Source organism: Triturus cristatus, chromosome 4_1 (genome assembly GCF_964204655.1).
Source record: "Triturus cristatus chromosome 4_1, aTriCri1.1, whole genome shotgun sequence".
In the NCBI taxonomy this organism is placed as follows: Eukaryota; Metazoa; Chordata; class Amphibia; order Caudata; family Salamandridae; genus Triturus; species Triturus cristatus.
Genome location: NC_140585.1, coordinates 999031234 through 999050358, shown reverse-complemented (window position 1 = coordinate 999050358; position 19125 = coordinate 999031234).

The following is a 19125-nucleotide window of genomic DNA, read 5'->3' as shown; positions in this document are numbered from 1 at the left end:
TATAACGTGTGTGAAACCTATGGTTTTTTCAGTGAATTTGTACGGTTTTTTAAATGCTAAGTTATGTTTTGTTTTTAAGGTTTTTCACCGTTTTTCACCGTGCGCGTACCGTACGCGGAATTTTTCCATTTCTACCGTACGCGCACGCTACGCGTACTCCGCGATTTTTCGCAAAAAAATTAAAGGAAATTTTGGCCCTTGGGGGTCCTTCTGGGACCCCCTGACAAAGGCTAGGGGGTCAGGAACTGTCCACCATGCCCCCTTTTCACGTTCTCCACCTTTGTTTTGCACCCCCTCAGACTGCGAGAGACAAAATGGCGGCCGACACTTCCTGGTTTCGACCGATTTGAATGTTTACTAAGATCTAACAACCAATCAGAATCGCGCTCGCGCACGGCAGCGTGCGCGTACGGTAAGCTTACCGTACGCGCACGGTGCGCGCTTATCGATATATTTATTTAAATACTATTTTCTCAGGAACTACTGAACAGATTTACACCAGACCTGCAAAAGGCACATCCCGGACCTGAGGACTACCTCTCTGCCAAATTTCAAGTAATTCTGTTCAGCCGTTCGGGCTGTAGCTTGGACTAAAGGTCCTATGGAAAAATGCATGGGGAAAACGTGTTTTGGGACCCCCCTTTTTCTCAGCCCCCGCTTGACGAATCCCCCCGAGACTTTCAGGGAAGGAGCGGAGCGGAGCGCCCCACCTATTTTGAAAATTTCGCGAGGATTCGTTAATCGGCGCCAAAGTTATTCCAAATAGAATGTTGCGGATTTCCTATGGAAACACGGTCCTAACTATAACTATCTACTGGCGACTGCCAGTAGATAATATATATATATATATATATATATATATATATATATATATATATATATCAAACAAGTCCTGAACTCCCAATCCGAGCAGGGGAGTCTAGAAAACAGGTACGGACCTCGAACCATACACGTTGCTGTTGTCCAAAGAAAGTATGCCAAGCGGTTTAAAGTTTCATTTCTGATTTATTCCATTAGTCAGACAAGTGTCCGCCTCAGACGCGTTTCGATCGCCTCCGCGATCTTGATCACATGACGCGCTGAGACCGGACCTTCCTTAAAAAGATAGTAACACCCAATCAATTCTCTCGTGCTCAATAAACATAAACAAAATACCAGAGAACCGAGAAATCACCATGAAACTTTCGTGAATTCATTTCAAAGAGTTCAACACTCCAACAAATCACAAAAAATAGTACAAATCATAATACTGAGCATACATTAACTGTACAACAAATATCTGGCAAGTGCCCCAGAATTAATTGAATACAGTAATAAATCTCAATGAAAAATGTACTAAATCACAGAATCCATGGTTCATTGATTAATAATAACATAGTTTCATGCTCATATTCTCTGAATAAAAAATTAAAGCAATCAATAATTTCTTTAAATCAAAAAAACATAAAAATATTAAAGAGTAAAAGAGAGTCAAATTTATATAAAGCGGTGAAAAGAAAGGAAAAAGAAAATGAGGTAAAGCAAAAGACAAAGAAATAAAAATATTCCTGAAAAATAGAATTGATATGAAGACTACCAGAAAAGCATAAAACAACTAGATGTGTAAGTGACTAATCAAAAAGTTTCTTTGCACATCAGCATAGAAAAACATCCAAAGGATCAGATACAAATTCTATAAAGAATTTACAAGAAATTATGCAGGTCCTCACTCGTATTCATCCCATTTGGCATTTTAGTGTCAAGTAATAGGATGAAGGAGGATTCTAGCTGACGAAGTTGTTTCTCTCTGTTGCCCCCACGGATTGAAGGGGGCACTGCCCCAATGACAAAATATTTCAAGTCACTGATTTTGTTGGAATGGATGGCTTTAAAATGTCGGGCAACGGGATATGTGGAATCCGAGTTAACAATCGCACGAAGGGGGGGGAGGAGCCAAGATGGCGACCGGGACGGCAGCGTAGACTCCCGGCTCCGTGAACCTCCGCATCCCGCACGGATATCCTGCACAAGATCCTCAGCCTGTGCTATGCGATTGTGTTTCTGAAGGAGAGTGGCACCCGATCGTGTGACTCCGAGGTTTCTGGCTGCGGTATCGCCGGAGAAATGTGCATTTGAACTTGGCGGGTGGCAGTTCAACAACAGCGGCCTGTGGTGACTGGGTGGAGTCGGTCCACCGGAGCGGTGCCAAACTCGGCCTACATTTCGTCGGGGTCGTTCCTACTGTCAAGCGTAGCGGACCGAGTGCATGCCCGGGGGTGCAATTCTCAGATCCTCCGGTGATTGCCCCTGCCTTTGATGGTGAGCTGCCCGGACGCCGCCCGTATCTCGCCCTGATCCTTGCGGGCCGCTCCCGGATTTTCGCGGGAGCTGGTCCGTGGTGGGGACGACTGTTGCCCGTGACAACGCAACGGATAACTTTTTGCCTGCCCCCGGAACCCTGTCTCCAGCGACGTGGACCTCGAAGCGCTTGTCCCTGGGTCCCGGCCCCAATACGGGTCGGGCATACTTGGCGGCCATCTTGTTGCGATGCGGCCTACCATCCTGTCCACTGGGTCGCAGCAGGATTGGGAGTGTGTGACTTTTGGGAGTGTGGCGGAGCGATCGCAGAGAGCTGTGCTGGGGTACGGCGACCTCCTCGAGGCCCTTGGTGCTCTTCATTCCTCCTTGGTTCATGGCGTCGGGGTCTTGGGGAGTAAGCTCGACGGTGTGGCATCAGCGTTGGGACAGCGGCGGCCCGCCTGTCCTCAGGTACACAGGGACTTCCCACACTGCGCACAGGAGGACACTGTTGCGGCCACCCCTGAGATTAGCGCATTGTTGGACACTCCGGACAATATGCTACTGTGTGATCGGCTAGCTGAGGGTCTGATCTGTCCCGGAGGTATTGGACCTGAGTGGGAGGTGGTGGCCTCGTCCCGTACACAGCCTCCGGCGACCCGGGGACAATTCCAGCAACAATTGTCTACCTTGGCTGCTTCTGCCTTCCTGGACCTCGAGTGCGGTGCAGATCCTGGGGCGGCACTGGGAAGCCCGTCCCTCCATGATGCGGACTGTGTTGGTGCTCAGAGACTTCCACCCCACCTGTGTGCGTCGCTTCTCGGTCGGTTTTGGACACTCCTCTACCTTGGAACATCGGACATGGCGCTGGGTCGAGGGGTGGGCATGGGCAGAATTGCAAAGAGTGGTCAGGGATAAGACTGATCCTTCAGGGGTGGTCATCTAGTGGACGGGCGGGCTCAGGGGTTGCGTGCTCTCATGGCATAGCTATTAGCATAATAGGTGCATAATGTTCCCCATCTTTCTTTGTTACGATCGATTTTGTGCTGTTTATTGTTTACTTTGGGGAAAACTTACCGTGCGGGAGGGAGAAGCCGGGGGTATGTTTTGAAGGCCCTCCTCCAGTTTATTAACACTTTCTATACCCCCCCGTCTGGTGGGGTTCTTTTCCTACTTCTTTTTCCCTATTCTTCTATATTTCGGGTCTGGTTCTAGGGCGACAGGCACACTGCTGGGGGGGGGGCCGTACTCATCTGCAGAGGTGCAGGGTGGGGGGTTGGGGGAGGGGATTCTTTAGTCTTTCACTTCTTTTTCCATGGCCTCCTTTTTCTTCTCTGATTCCTCTTGTTTTTCTTTCTCTGGGATCAGTGTGATACACCTCCTTTGTTATGACTCGTTGCCGTTTCATGTGTGCCACAATTTCCGGGGTGTTTTCTGGGAGTTCCGGGCGGGGGACTGCAGGCGCAACTGTTTATGATATTCTTCCCCATCCTGAATTTCCTGTGTCTGCGCCATTGATCCAATAGATTGCTGTTTATTGCTTACGTCTATTACTCTGCATACCTTTTATCGCTGTTGGGAAATTGTTCGGCACCTGATCCTTCTGTCTTGTTCCATTGTAAAATGAAAACCTTTTTTCTCCTGGTGTCCTACCTGCGCTGTTCACAGTATTAGCATGAAGATTCTCCTCCCCGAGGTGCTGCCTGTGTTTACATTTGATCTTTGTTGCTCTGATTGCTTAGCGGCCGGCCCCGGGGGGTTGTAGGCCCATACTTGTTCTTGATTGACATGTCAATAAAGGTTTTTAAAAAAAAAAAAAAAAAAAAAAAAACAATCGCACGAAGATGTTGCAAAATGCGATTGAAAACCGGTAATTTGGTGCTGCCCACATACTTAAGATGACAAGTGCATTCAAGCACATAAACTGCATAGTCTGTACGACAAGTGTAATGATGTTTTATTTGTACTGGAATGTTACTGAACGCTGTAGTGTATTCAGAAACATTTGTTCCAAATTTACAGGCACGGCATGAAGTGCATTTAAAAAAGCCAAACCGTGATAACCAAGTTACTGTTTCCGTGATTTCAGGGTTAGATTTAACTAAGGCATCCCTCATAGAGGGTGCTCTCCTGAATGTGATGTTAGGCAAATCAGGCAACAAAAATTTGAGGGTCATGTCAGTCAGAACAATGGGCCAATGTTTGTAGATGATAAAACGGAAATTTTTATGTTGTTTGCAAAAAGTGGTAATTAGTCTTGTAGGTTGCATAACCTCATTCGTTGTTTCACTCCCAAAAGATGTGGTATGGGGTTGTTCAGTGGGAAGGCAGGATTCACGTGAGCAAAGATTAGCTTTATCAAGTGCTCTTTTGAGGTTAAGTTGATTATAACCTCGGGCAAGGAATCGATCAAAGGCTTCCTTCTGACATTGTTCAAGGTCAGATTGACGGCTACAAATACGCCGTAGGCGAAGAAATTCCCCATAAGGTATACTGTATATGAGATGGGGTGGATGAGCACTACTGGCATGTAAGATGGAATTTCCAGCAGTGCTTTTTCTATGCAATTTGGTTTCTATGTGGTTGTCTAAAATAAAGACCTCCACATCCAGAAATTCCACCCTCTCATTACTGATGTTCGCCGTAAACTGTAAATTCATAGTGTTGGTGTTAATTGAATTCACAAATGAGAAAGCCTCCTCTTTAGATCCTTCCCAAACGATAAAAATATCGTCTATGTACCTGCCATAGTATCGAATATGTGAATCCCACATGTTCTTGTGTGTGACTCGGAGGACATGTTCCTCCCACCAACCCACCAAAAGGCAGGCATAGGTTGGGGAAAAACATGCCCCCATAGCCACACCCCTGAGTTGTTTGTATAAAACTTTGTTAAAGAGAAATACAGGATTATGGTGTCCTCCCTAACCTAGGGAGAGAACCAAACAGATGCCTTGAACACAAAGAGCACCTCATGCTGAACGATTTGGTGGTGATCCCATCCTCCTAGGACCACTAGGAGGATTCTAGAGTGCAGTGAATATTATTCACTGCACTCTAGAATCTTGCCCCATAATGCTTTGCTGGGCCTTTGGTTGGCATTGTATTTTTTGCCCATAACTTTGCTTGGGGTGGTCCTAGGAGGATGGGACCACCACAATAGTTGAGCATGATATGCTCTTTGTGTTCAAGGCATCTGCTTGGTCCTCACTCTAGATTAGGGGGGACCCCAAAATCATTACCTCTCTCATTGCCTGATAGTTTTCAAAGCTCACTTTTGTGAATTGGTTATATGTTTTTTAGCATGTAAAAGTAATGTTGTTTTATCAAAGGGTTGTGGGTGCAATACCTTACATCAAACTTTATGCATGAATTTAGTGCTATGCATATTAATAAAACAGAAATCTTGTGTTTTCAATGTAATGCGGATTAATAAAACAGAAATCTCACATACCTTTAGTAAAACTTCAAATAATTTTCCTTACATGCTAAAATACATATAGTCATCTCACAAAAGTGAAAATGAAAATATAACACATTAAGGGCATCATTACGATTGTCCGCCATCCACCGCAACGGCAAAATGGACCGCCCGCCATAGGTGCGGTGGTCCCGCCAGGCCAATCAGGATGCGGCCGCCACCATGGCGGTCGCATCCCACATTTTTTACATTGCAGCAGGCGGTGCTGTAAGCAGAACCCGCTGCAATGTAAAAAATGCATGGTGTGCATTGGCATGCACAACGTGACAGGCACCGCGCGGTGCCTGCCACCTTGTGCATGCCAATATAGGCCCTCAAGTGCACCCCACCCCCCCTACTCCCCCGGGGGCCCACAACGGGCCCCCATTACCAAAGACCACATACAGAAAGGCACAAATCCGCACATATCATAGTATGGTGGGCGGTGCCTGCTAGGCTCCGCTACCATATCATGCGCCAGGACCGCACCCTGCCTGCGGTAAAGCGGCAGACGGTCTTTCCGACCGCCGCTGTGCCCCCTGCCATTGTAATTGGGCGGGGGTAAATTGCTGGCGGGTGGAGAAAGATGTCGGGTGGATCGCCACTGCTAGTCGGGCGGTGGCGATCCGCCCGACATCATAATGGCCCCCTTAGTTAAACAATAATTAATTCTATCTTTACATGCTAAAATGCATATAGTCATCTCACAATAGTAAACATGAAAATATAGCACACAGTGAGTGACGTGATGATTTTGTGGTCCTCCCTAACCTAGGGAGAGAACCAAGCAGATGCCTTGAACACAAAGAGCACGTCATGCTGAAGAATCTTGCCCCATAATGCTTTGCTGAGCCTTTCGTTGGCATTGTATTTTTGCCCATAACTTTGCTTGGGGTGGTCCTAAGAGGATCGGACCACCGCCCAATCGTTCAGCATGACATGTTCTTTGTGTTCTGCTTGCCCTCCACTTAGGTTAGGAGTGACCCCAAAATCATAACCTCTCTCATTGCCTGGTATTTTTCAGAGTTCACTTTTGTGAATTGGTTATATGATTTTTAGCATGTAAAGGTAAAGTTGCTTTATCAAAGGTTTGTGGGTGCAATAGTTAGGTCTGCTCCATGGCGGAGTTGGAATTATTGCATGAATTCCATGCTTTCATTGTAATGCGTAGTTAACAAATCTCCGCTAGCAGGAGTTCGTTGCCCATGGTTAACAAATATCAGTGCCGAGCAAGGCCTGAATACTCAGAATATCTAACACAGGATTCATAGATGATCCTCATTTAATATCACTATTATTAATATTGTACTCATTTGTATGACGCAACAAACCATCCGCAGGGAGAACTCTCGGTGCCTGAGTCGTCGCCACCGTATGAGTGGTATAGTCTTAAAACAGCCAGGTCTTAAGTATTTTCTTGAATCTAGAAAGGTTGGAACAGGCACGGAGCTCCTCAGGCAGACTGTTCCAGTGGTTGGGGGCTAGATGGGAGAAGGCGTGACGGCCCATTTTGGCCTTCCTTATTCTCCGCATGCAGAACAGATTGCGATTACTAGATCTCAACTGACGCACAGGTTGATAAAGTTCACGTTCTTCTTCAAATAGGCAGGGCCAGTCCCCTGGAGAGACTTAAAGACCGTACACAACAGCTTAAAGATGGCACATTTCCTGATAGGAAGACAGTGTAGTTGGCAGAGGAGAGGTAAAGAGGGAGTATGCGCTGGTTTATTGAGGGCAAGGCGAGCTGCCGTATTTTGAACCACCTGTAGTTTTGATAACATGTCTTCCCTTATTCCAACCAGCAAAGAGTTACTGTAATCCAGTCGACTAACCAGGAGCGACTGAATAGGAGTTTTTCTAGCCGTGAGAAGGATCCTAGGGAAAATCTTTCTAACACATCCGCATTGTCCCGAAGCAGGTGCCTGACAGCGTCTTCACCTGTTCCTCCATAGACAATTTATTATCAATTCTGATGCCTAAATTCTTAGCTCATCTTTTTGGAGAGGGCACTTCTCCTAGTTCTGGTGGCCACCAATCTGGGGTCCACAATTCCTCCGCTTTACCAAACAGCAATATCTCTGTTTTGATGGAATTAAGCTGAAGGAAGTTCTGCCTCATCCGTCTCGCTATATTAGACATACATTTGTTAAACTTAAATTTTGTTGCCGCAGGGTCCTCCTCAATAGGGACTATCACCTGTGTGTCGTCTGCATACGATATGGTCTCAAACCCACAACTTCTAATAATTGAGGCCAAGGGGGCCACAAGTACATTAAACAAGGTGGGGCTTAGGATGGATCCCTGTGGGATTCCCTTATCCAGCAAGGTGGTTTGTGACACAAAGGAATCCAGCTGGACACATTGTGTTCTTTCGGACAAATAACTTTTAATCCATTTGAGGGCCATGCCTTTGACACCAGTCTCTTGAAGCCTATCCAAAATGATACGATGGGAGATGGTGTCAAAGGCTGCCGACAAATCGAGAAGAAATAACATCACTGGGGTTCCGTTATCCAATGACATCCTTATAGTGTCAGTGACCTCCAACAATTCGGCCTCAGTGCTATATGAAGCACGGAAGCCCGACTGGGATGGGTCCAGTAGGTTATTCTGTTCCAAATAGCAAGAAAGATGCCAATTGATTAATTTCTCCATGATCTTTGAACAACAAGGGAGTAGAGAGATCGGCCTATAGTTTTGTAGATCAGTAGGATTAGCTAACGCCTTTTTGAGCAGTGGTTTAATGCGTGCGTTTTTCCACTTATGTTGAAACGTAGCTGTGGCTAACGAGATGTTGTAGACTACCGCAAGTACATCAGCTAAGACTGGACTTAGTTCTGACATGACGGCAGGCAGCACCGGGTCTAGTAGGGATCCAGATTTAACCTGAGTTAGGAAGGAGCCCACTTGCTCGCCAGAGATGTCAGGTTTCAATATATATGATGTCTTTAACAATATTATGTTCTGTCCTTGACTAATGTATATTTATATATTTTTGTAGTCTGTTATGTGTTTACGTTGGTTGTCGTACTATAATTGTGTGTTTTTTTATGTAATTCTCACAGCCCTGAAGAATTTCCTTGGCAAAAGGGACGAAACGCGTTGGCTGTTTGCCGTTTGTGTTTAACTTTCTGGAATAAATATAAGACAATAATGGAAAACACTTGTGGTCTTGAATTACTTCTTGTTGAGTGCACCTTCCTTCTTCTGAGAGATGTCAGGAAAGCATTCTAGGCTAGGATGGCAGGGCTTTTCCTGGGGAGAAGCCCCTTCGTGGTCTACCTTCTCAGGCCAGAAGGAGCGATAGATTGAGTCAATCTTTTGAATAAAGTGACTTGCTAGGACCTCGCATAACTCCTGAGTGGGAGGCGGGAGCAGATTATTGGCCCTCGGGTTCGTGACCTCCTTCAAAATAATAAAGAGCTCCCTAGAGGAGTTCTTCGCTTCCCTAATATGGGAACCTAGATGTGCTCTTCTAGCTGAATTACATCTATTTAAATAATCTCTATGTGCCATTCGATAGAGCACTTCATCTCGCTCAGATTTGGATTTCCTCCATTTTTTTCTTTGACCCTGCAAAGGGCCTTTTCTCTCTTGAGAGTGTCTGAATACCAAGGGGCTGGGGCTGCCCTATCCTGAATTTTTACCCTCTTAAGTGGTGCAATAGAGTCGAGGGCCTCTGTTATTGATGCCTCGAACCTCACTAAGGCTGTATCACCATCTTCGCAGTTCGTAAATGAAGGGGCGGGATAGGCCGGGCAAAAGGCGGAAGATATCACCATTCCCCAAGATCTGCAGAAGTTTTTGCGGACTTGCGGATGGCCGGACGATTTTGTAAGCACCCAGGAAAAGCTTAGCGCCCAATGGTCAGTCCAGCCTAATATCTGAGGGCGTTCTACTACTATTTCTGCGATGTTGGTAAAGATAGTGTCCAGCACATGCCCAGCGACATGTGTTGGACTAACGAATCTTGAAGAAAGATCAAGTGACTCCATGGCTGCAACTAGGCAGGCAGACTCAGCATTAGAAAGAGCCTCCAAATGATGATTATAGTCCCCTGCCAGTAGAAACTTATTCGTTTTCAAAGTATATGGGGCCAACCTTTCTAATAATGCTGTGCAGAACTCCTTCTTATTTCCTCAAGGAGGATGATACACTAAAGCACCCGCCTACTCAATCGCTTGGGCTCGCTCCACCCTAAAGATCAACAGCTCTAAATTGGGGAAGAAACAGTATCCAAGGTCTTAATATAAGGAGGACACATGGCAATAGCTACACCTCCGCCCCTCTTACCTGATCTATCCAGACAGACAACAGAGTATTCTGCAGGGAAAGCAATTGCCAGTGCTGGCGTGGAGTCATTGTTCAGCCAGGTCTCTGTAAAGTGGCATATATCTGGCTTTGCATCATCGAGCAGGTCCCAGATTTCTGCCACATGTTTTGGGATGGATCTTGCATTGAGATACAGCCTGTGGAAGGGATCTACTTGCCCTCTCTTGGTCTGTTTGTCTGTCTCAACGTACTTCTCTTTACGTGGTCGATTGTTACTGGAGCAAGGATGTAAACAAGTGTAGAACTCTCATCCACATTCAATAAGGGACTGGAACTGCAGGCAAGTGCAGCATTTTGTTAAAATTTAGCAATTTAATTGTAGGAAGAACAGAATCCCTTGTTATGAAGAACGCCACAACCAATCTGAAATGGACATGTTAATGCTCTTGTGCAAATAGCTTGCAAAATTCCCTGCCCTATTGCTCCCACTTTATTTCAGACATCTTTTCCTACAAATAACTTGGAACACCATAATGTCAAACTACAGGGAAGGTAATCCAAAGCATTTTTAGCATTGAGGTCACTTGTAGCTGGATATACATCTTTTCTTGTACAGTGAGATGACTTGACATCACTTTTGATTAATTTTGCTACAGAGTCTATTATATAGATCTGCAGTTCAGTGTCACAATCCTTCGACTTGGAATGATAAATTCTAAGACTGTTATTAGCTGTTTCCCGAAGAGTTACAACATCAGCTTTTCCACTTTTCCCTGATATAATAATACCATCTCCATAGTACTCTACAAGCTTCCTTTTCATGTGCCTACGATCGTATGGTTGGATATCACTGACTTTTAGATATTCTTCCATTTTAGATATTAGGTCCTCAATGTGCATTTGTCCTTCATCATTCAAGTCTAGGTAACTACACGTCTACAGAAAATATTCAGGGGTTGTTCATTACTTGGACGCCCGACTTTTAACTTCGATTGCTGATTTGAAGTTAAATATTCTTTTGGGATGTTACTTCCCCTTTGAAAGTTTACACTGCAAGATTGGTGGTAAAGGCTATCTACAACATGAAGTTCCAAAAGAAAATATTCAAGACGACCATTCATTTTCAGAGAATTTTAATGTCTATACATACACATGTTCTGTTCTCGGCTTGTGCTTGCACAGAAAGTTCACGAGTTCCGCAAAACAAACAGTCGCAATGCAGAATGCCTCAGCAGCTATTCAATCACTTCTCTTTGCAATAGATGCTCTACTTGCCTCTCAATTCGTAACTTCACTATCTTTCTTATAAGTAAACCTCTCTGGTTCCAGAAATTACAATGAGATCACTTCCACTGTTTCGAATGGCAGTGTTGATACCCTCACCTCCTTTTTCAGCCAATTTCACAATCTTCTATCCCACATCCAATCTCTCTTTATAAATAAGATACTGCTGCGGAAAGGAAAAGAAGTTAATAATCCAAGGTATAGTGACTATTTAAGTATACCAGTATATTTAAAAAGTCACATTTGTTAAAAAATCCTAATTTGCCTTTTTTATATATTATACAAACTCCATTTTGAAATGTGATTTGCAGGGCTTTGCCACAACCCGATTTATGATATGGCTGACAGTACCTACGCCTGAGAAGAAACCCACTTACAAAGCTTCTGTTGAAATTTTGCCCACGTCTTATACCAATTTGACTGGACTACTGGTATTGCTCATAAAAAACAAGGTAGGTGTAAGGAGTAGTTGGATGTGGTACGTGATAAAAAGTTTCTGAAAAAAACATACGTTGAAGTAAAGTTATAGCTAGCTTTGCTTATAGGACTGTAAAATATGTTTTGCAAAAATCTCTGTTTTCCTGCCAAAACCATCTTTTAATGAAGAAGCCAAGCAGGAGGACATAATTTCTCATCATCCATCTGCACACAGAGTACCACCACTGCATTTCCCATCACCCACCTGCATAGGAGATGACATCCTTGGTTTCTTATCAAAACCATTTTAAAAAGAAGAATCCAAGCAGGAGGACTTAATTTCGCATCATCCATCTGTAGAGGAAGTAACACCACTTCAATTCCTATCAACCATCTGCATAGAATGTGATTTCACTTCATTTCCCATCATCCTTCTGCACAGGAAGTGACATCACAGGATTTATCATCAACCATCTGAATAGGAAGTGATATCTATGAGTTCCCCACCAAAACCATCTTTAAAAGAAGAAACCAAGTAAGAGGATTTAATTTCCAATCATGAGCCTGCACAGAAAGTGATGAAGTGATAACACTTCCTGCCTTCTCCCTTCTTCTATCAATTTTTCTGGGTGTTCCATCATCCAGATGTCCTCAGCAAAGAACAGATACAGAGAGAGGCATTGTCTGTGTGTGCCTGTTAGTCCCAGGAAGGGCCTGGGACTAGAACCACTGTCCCATTGAAACCTGCAAGGTAAAATAAAATAATGTGCATGGTATAATGCTAATCCCCGCCATCACACCAATGTAGACAAGCAAGACACTCACATGTCATAACACACAGACCAAACCTCACACACATAGCACTAACCAGCACACAGCATCATACTACAGAACACACATTCCAAATCCTGCTCATTAACATTTGCTCTGCAGTACTCCATGCACCAAACATAGCAGAAGACATCACCTATCCCAAGCTTGATGCCCTCTTCATCACAAAAACATGTTCTTGCCTATATCTTTCCACATTCTAGACGTCCTTCTTCCCACAGGCTACAGCATCCATTGTGTGGCCAGCACACATAAGAAAGGAGGAGGATTCGCTGTCATCCAAGATTCATGTTTGTCCTGCACAATAGGGAAGCCAGCACCACTTTGCTTCATGGATTTGCTGACATGCCATTTTCCACTCTCAGTTAGTCAGATGGCCACCATTCCATCACATATACAAGTCTCTTGGACAGAAAAAAAACGTTATCTGACATGCCCATGCCATCCCTTAGGGCAACTTCAATGATCCATAAAACACAACATAAAAAACAAGAGATACACTCCTCAACCTCCTCGATACACCCAATGTGGTAAAGCATGTAACACACCAACATAGTCCAAAGGTGTTAGAATTGGGGGTCTCTAGTTGGCAATGGCTGGCCACTGTCCAAGTAGGGACCCTTCTTCCTAAGTCAGAGTAAGCAGCCTACACCCTTTGACAACCCCTGCTCAACCCTGTGGTAACGTAGCACGAGCAGCTAGGCTTATCTCAGAGGCAGTGTGTGAAGCATTTATGACCATACACAGTAATATAATGAGGAACACTACAAAGGGACACCACTCAAGTAGTTATGAAAAATAGGTATTTTTATATAGGCTTAATCACAAGACCAATAACAGTAAAAATCCACAATACTATAAAAACATAATTACTTTAGAAATGCTGCAAAAATGTCGCTAAGGAGTTGTAGCGATAAATTTCCTCACGCTAGCCAGCGATGCGTTGAATCCTTACCGCAAGGGAGGATGATGCGCTGGGTTGCGGGCAGGACAAAGCGACAGACTTCTTCACGCTAAGCCGGTGATGCGATAAAATCCTTGCCGCGAAGGGAGGATGATGCACCGAGCCTGTTGCGTGTGCGATCTTGCTGCGATGACGAAAATGGCGCTCCGCGAGGGAGCGACGATCCGGATGCGATGCGGGGAAAATGGCGAACGCTCTGCGTCCGCGCTGCGATGATCCTGTTGCGATGATTTGGGGTTAGCGAGCGCTTTGGGGCCCGCTAACAAGCGATGCGACGATCTTCAGGGCAGCGGCCCTTTCCAGGCCCGCAGACAGGTGCTGCGACGATCTTCAGATAGCGGGCGTTTTCAGGCCCGCTGACAGGAGCTGCGACGATTCTCAAATAGCGGGCGTTTTCAGGCCCGCTGACAGGAGCTGCGATGATTTTCAGATAGCGGGCGTTTTCAGACCCGCTGACAAATGATGCGATCTTCTTCGGGGATAGTGAGCGCTCGGCGAGAGCGGAGCGGTGATTTTTCTCACGCTCACCAGCTGCAGCGGCTCGCTAACGGGGGTTAGCGACGATTTTCAGCGCTCTCTTCTCAGCAGTAGAACTAGAGGCCCTGGAACACACAGGAGCCTCACCTGCAGATAGTAATCCTCGCTGGGAGGAAACAGGAGGCTGATGGTGGAGTCTGATGTGCCTGAGACTCCAGCAGGAGGCTAGCTCTCTTTTAGCCCTTCGGTGATTGCTGTAGCAAAAATAAAAGTTCAATCAAAGTTCTTTTCCTCTTCTTGAAGTCCAGTAGTAACAGCTGCAGGCCAGTCCCAGAAACAGCACACAAGCACAAGGACAGTCCTTCTCCTGCAGATTCTTGTAGTCACACGGACAGAGGTTCTTCTTGTTATCCAGGAGCAATACAAATTGTAGGGGTTTGTGCACAAATATTTATACCCCCAAAGTCTTTGTTCTTAGGGGTCCCAAGTCTCTGAACCCAGCCAGAACCAGTTCTGCCCAGCCCTGGAGCACTTTGTTGATCAGGCTGCATCCTTCCTTTCAGAAAGAGGGGGTCTGCCTCAGACGCACAGTGGGAGGTGGAGCCAGCATTCACCTTGCCAGACACAGCCCTATTCAAGTGCAGGAGCTACCCCTCCCCTCACACCAAGGCTCTACTCAACGCAGGTCTGACTCAGCATGCCCTGTCCCTCTAAAACCAGACAGCCAATACACATAATAGCAGAGCAAACTGGAAGGCTTAGGCAAGAAAGTACCTATACTCTAAAAGTGGAAGTTTCAAACACAGAATATAAAAATAACCTTCACTAAAAGATGTATTGTAATACTCTGAGCTCAGGCATACTAAATTCGTTTTTCTACCATGTTCTGTGGGTCAGTTAGGACTATAGAATGTAATAGCCCAGATCTCCCATTCTGGCCTATGGAGAACAGGTAGCCTTACAGTAGTGAAAAACGAAATGGGGTGTAATTCACTACTAGGACATGCTACATACAACAGGGCATGTCCTACCTTACACATACAATGCGCCCTATCATAAGGGGGGCTTACAGGATGCCAAGGGAAGGTTTGGGGGCTGGGAAGTGGGTGCACTTCACAGCCAAGATGGCAGTTCTGGACTGCACGCAGACACTGCAGTGGCAGGTCTGAGACACACTTTACAAGCTGCTTCTGTGGGTGGCACAAACCAGTGCGGCAGGCCCACCAGCAGCATTCGGTTTACCAGCCCTGGGCACACACAGGCCATGCTACTATGGACTAACAGGTAAACCAAATAAGCCAACCATGGATGTACCAATTCATATGTCATCTTTACAAAGGGAGCATTCACGCTGTGGCACTGAATGGCAGTGGCACAGCGCCCAGAGCATCTATAACCAGCAAAAACAGAGGAGACACAGTGAAAAAATGGAAGGGAGACTCACGCCAATGGTGCCAGGTCTAACAAAGGCCACATTCTAAATGTTATAATCTCAACATCATCAACAATCTAAATCAAACCACTCATACCCCTGGACTCGGCCATCCACTTTTCCTTCTGTGTCCCTGCTCAGCATCCTACCCAAAAAATTAGGGTCAACAAAAAAGAGAAGACCAAACCTTCATAACCTTCAAAGACTTCTCTATAAAAAACCTAATGCTTGAGCATTATTTCTCACACTATCAAGTCAATGTCCAATGTGAATACCATTTTAAACAACTCCAACAATTTTTTTAAAGCTATGTAAAAATTCACATACGTAATAGTACTCTAAAGTGTGGAGTACTATTAAGGCCTTCTTGATACTGAAGGTCCTCTGTGCAACATACAGACAGCTCATTACATCAGCCAAAGCAAAATACGATACTACCACCATCAGTGTAAACACCAACAGAAGTAGAAAGCATTTCACAACAATCATGCACTGCAAAGACCCAGTCAGGGTCATCTATTTCTCACTCCACAGAAAAGTGCAATGCCGTCAAGCACTTCTTCAGTGAAAAAATACAGAAGATCTGACAGGACAATTGATGAAACCGAGACTTTTTCATTTCCTACACCCACCCCTTTCTGTAAAATTCTTGAATAGTCAGCTTTCAAAACCTTATTTCTCACAGATCTTACTGTCACACTCAACTACCTCAAAGCCACTGTTTATGAAGATGATGTCTTACCATTTGTCTTCATCTAAACTCTCCCTGGGGCCATTCTATTACCATGCTTAACATTGTCAAGCATTCTATCACTCAAAGCATCACCCAAGAAACTTAAAAGATAGGTCAGATCCTCCCAATCCTAAACAAAGCTAAACTAGATCCTCATAAATTCACCAACTACCAGCCCATCACTCGCCTACCATTCATAGACAGGATTGCTGAAAAAGGAGTACATGATCAATTTCGAGACAACATCAAGGCTAACCATCTCTTACAAGACTACCAGTCTGGCTTCAGCTCATGCTGCACCACGGAGACCACTACCATACACATCTTAGAGAATGCTGTCTTGACCACAGATGTGGATTACCCCTGCCTCCTGATATTGCTAGGTTTCTCAGCTGCCTTCAACACAGTTGACAATCACACCTGCATATGCACCCTGGAGTCTCCAATGAGATTCACTAGCACCGTTCTTTACTGGTTCTCCTCCTAATTTTACAACTGGTACCAGTTTGTTCAAATGGGAACTTCTGGATCACAAAAGATTCCAATTCCCTGTTGAGCCCCCCCCTTGGTTCCGTATTGTCTCCTGTTATCTTTAACCATTACATATAACCACTTGATGCTCTACTCACAAATAACCGCATCAAGATTCACCATTATTATGATGATACACAGCTCTCCTTAAAAGTCTCCTCTGCTTCTGACATCCAAAGCCTCAAACACTGCTTGCCCATCATCAAGATCTGGATCTCCAGTGTATACCACAAGCTTGGCCAAACCAAGACAAAATGTCTGTTATTTTTGCTAAGACCAACAAAGAAGATGAAGTACAAACCTGGCTCAATAACGGGAACCTTGAGGGCTACAAACCCCAACTTTCGCTAAATGTCAAGTTACTTGGATTCACCGTGGACACCACCTGACTCTCCAGGAACACACGGCCAAAAAACAAAGCTGACCTGGTATCAACTCTCTCTTTTAAAGAAAGTCCACCTTTTCTCCCAGAGAGCAACTTAAGAAATGCTGTTGAAACCCTCGTACACTGATATCAGGATGATGGTAATCCTCCAGAATCCAAACTGGCACCCCTTAAAAGCATCCTACACGTCACAGAACATCTCATCCAGGGCCTGAAAATATATGTTCACAGACCCTCTATCTTGATGAAAGTCCATTGGTTCCACTGTCTGTCCCCTCAACCTTCAAATCCAGCTGCATGATTCACAAAGCCATCATGACTAGCACATGACCATTTATCTTGCAGGTGAGATCACCATATCTGATGGTTCGCGTGGCACACCCACAGCTAGGATATAATCAGACCTCAGACTTAGGGGTTGATTACATTGTCGGTTTCAATCCAACCACCTAATCAAAATCTATGCAGTCAGAATTCAAACCACCCCATCATTTCGGCTGGATTGCAATGGGATCAAGGAGCCCGTCGGCCAGTCAAAGACCAGCTCATAATCCCAATAGGACGGCGTTTCCGCTGTCGAAATTATGATGCTGATTTACGACACCTTTTCCGTGCCAGCCTTTCCGACATGGAAAGGCTGTCAGAAAGTGACTTTGGGGGACCCCAAAAGGCCTACGATTGTGGGTCTGGTGGGGATTCTATATTGTTCCCTTGTAAGTCCCTGCACTTTGTAGCAGACACCTGGAGATGCTTGCCACAGGGTGCAGGGATTTACCTAAGCTCCCATTTCTCTATGGGAGCTTGTGCTAGGGCCAATTTACGGCTGTGGCACAAGCTCCCATAGAGGAATGGTTGCATTGTAAACATGCGATCAGGATGTTTCCGCGATGGTGTCGGACAGAAGCTGGTCCGCCTGAAATGGTAATAAGCCCCTAAGTAGTAGAAAACAGAAAAAATAAAACCTCAGGCCAATTCCATCTCTTCCTTCAGGATTTAGACCAACATTCCCATATCCATCTGGACAGTTTGTATGCTTCTCCAAGTTGGGAAAAAGTTGAAGACTCACCTCTTTAAAAAACAGTACATCACAATGCATTAACTGTCTACAACCCAGCTTCCTTTCCTATTATTCGTTAACTTTATGTTGTCTTTGACCTTGTAAAGCACTCTACTGCTTTTTGGATAGGTTTGCGCTATAGAATATTCATAAATACATACTTAGTACCTGCCTCTGAAATTCAAAGTTTGAAATTAAGTTATCAAAGCGATACAAAACCGAAAAAGCAGTGACATTTACCAGGTATTGTTAGGTAAACTAACTGCATCCCACAGCGTGCTACGTCCTTCCCATGATCTTGTATATCAAAATGATTGAGGCCATGATTAACGACATCTCAGGCAACATCATTGATGATATTACTGATGACCACTGATAACAGCATCCTGAAGTGATAATCAGTCTTTGGCTAAGCAGACAAAGGGTTAGCCACAGGATCAGTCCCTCTGCCTAACACTCTGTGAGGAACCAACCCACAATTCTCATAGACTTCAGCTGTGGACAGCAGGGCATAGCTTTTGGTTAGGCCATGAGGCCAACTCTCCTTAGGTGTCCAACCACGACTACACCTGACCTATAGCCAGACACTGAGCCCACCCATCCATAGGTGTTGTGTTGCCGGTACGGTAACACGACCAGCAACGGGCTGAAGCCGATCGCGGGAGCGATGGGCTGCGGGTCAATAATTAGACGGGAGCCAGGTTGCGTGTTTCACTAGTCTCGCCGTCGCAGCCCTAGTGGCCTACGTACGTGCGTGACCAACTTTATTAACTTAAGGTCACATGACCTCGGCGTTGTGTGCCTGTTGCGTCACAGGCGCAACACAACATTCCTCCCCAACAAACATTGAAACAACAACAGTCGGCAACATCCTGAGCTGACTTCTAGCTCCTTTTACGAATTGCTACACAACAATGTTCAGCAAGTATAACATAAAACAGTCTTACGTAAAGTAGTCCTTCAGGTGGCAGGATGCACTGGGTTACCCCGCTGTTGATGCTGAGA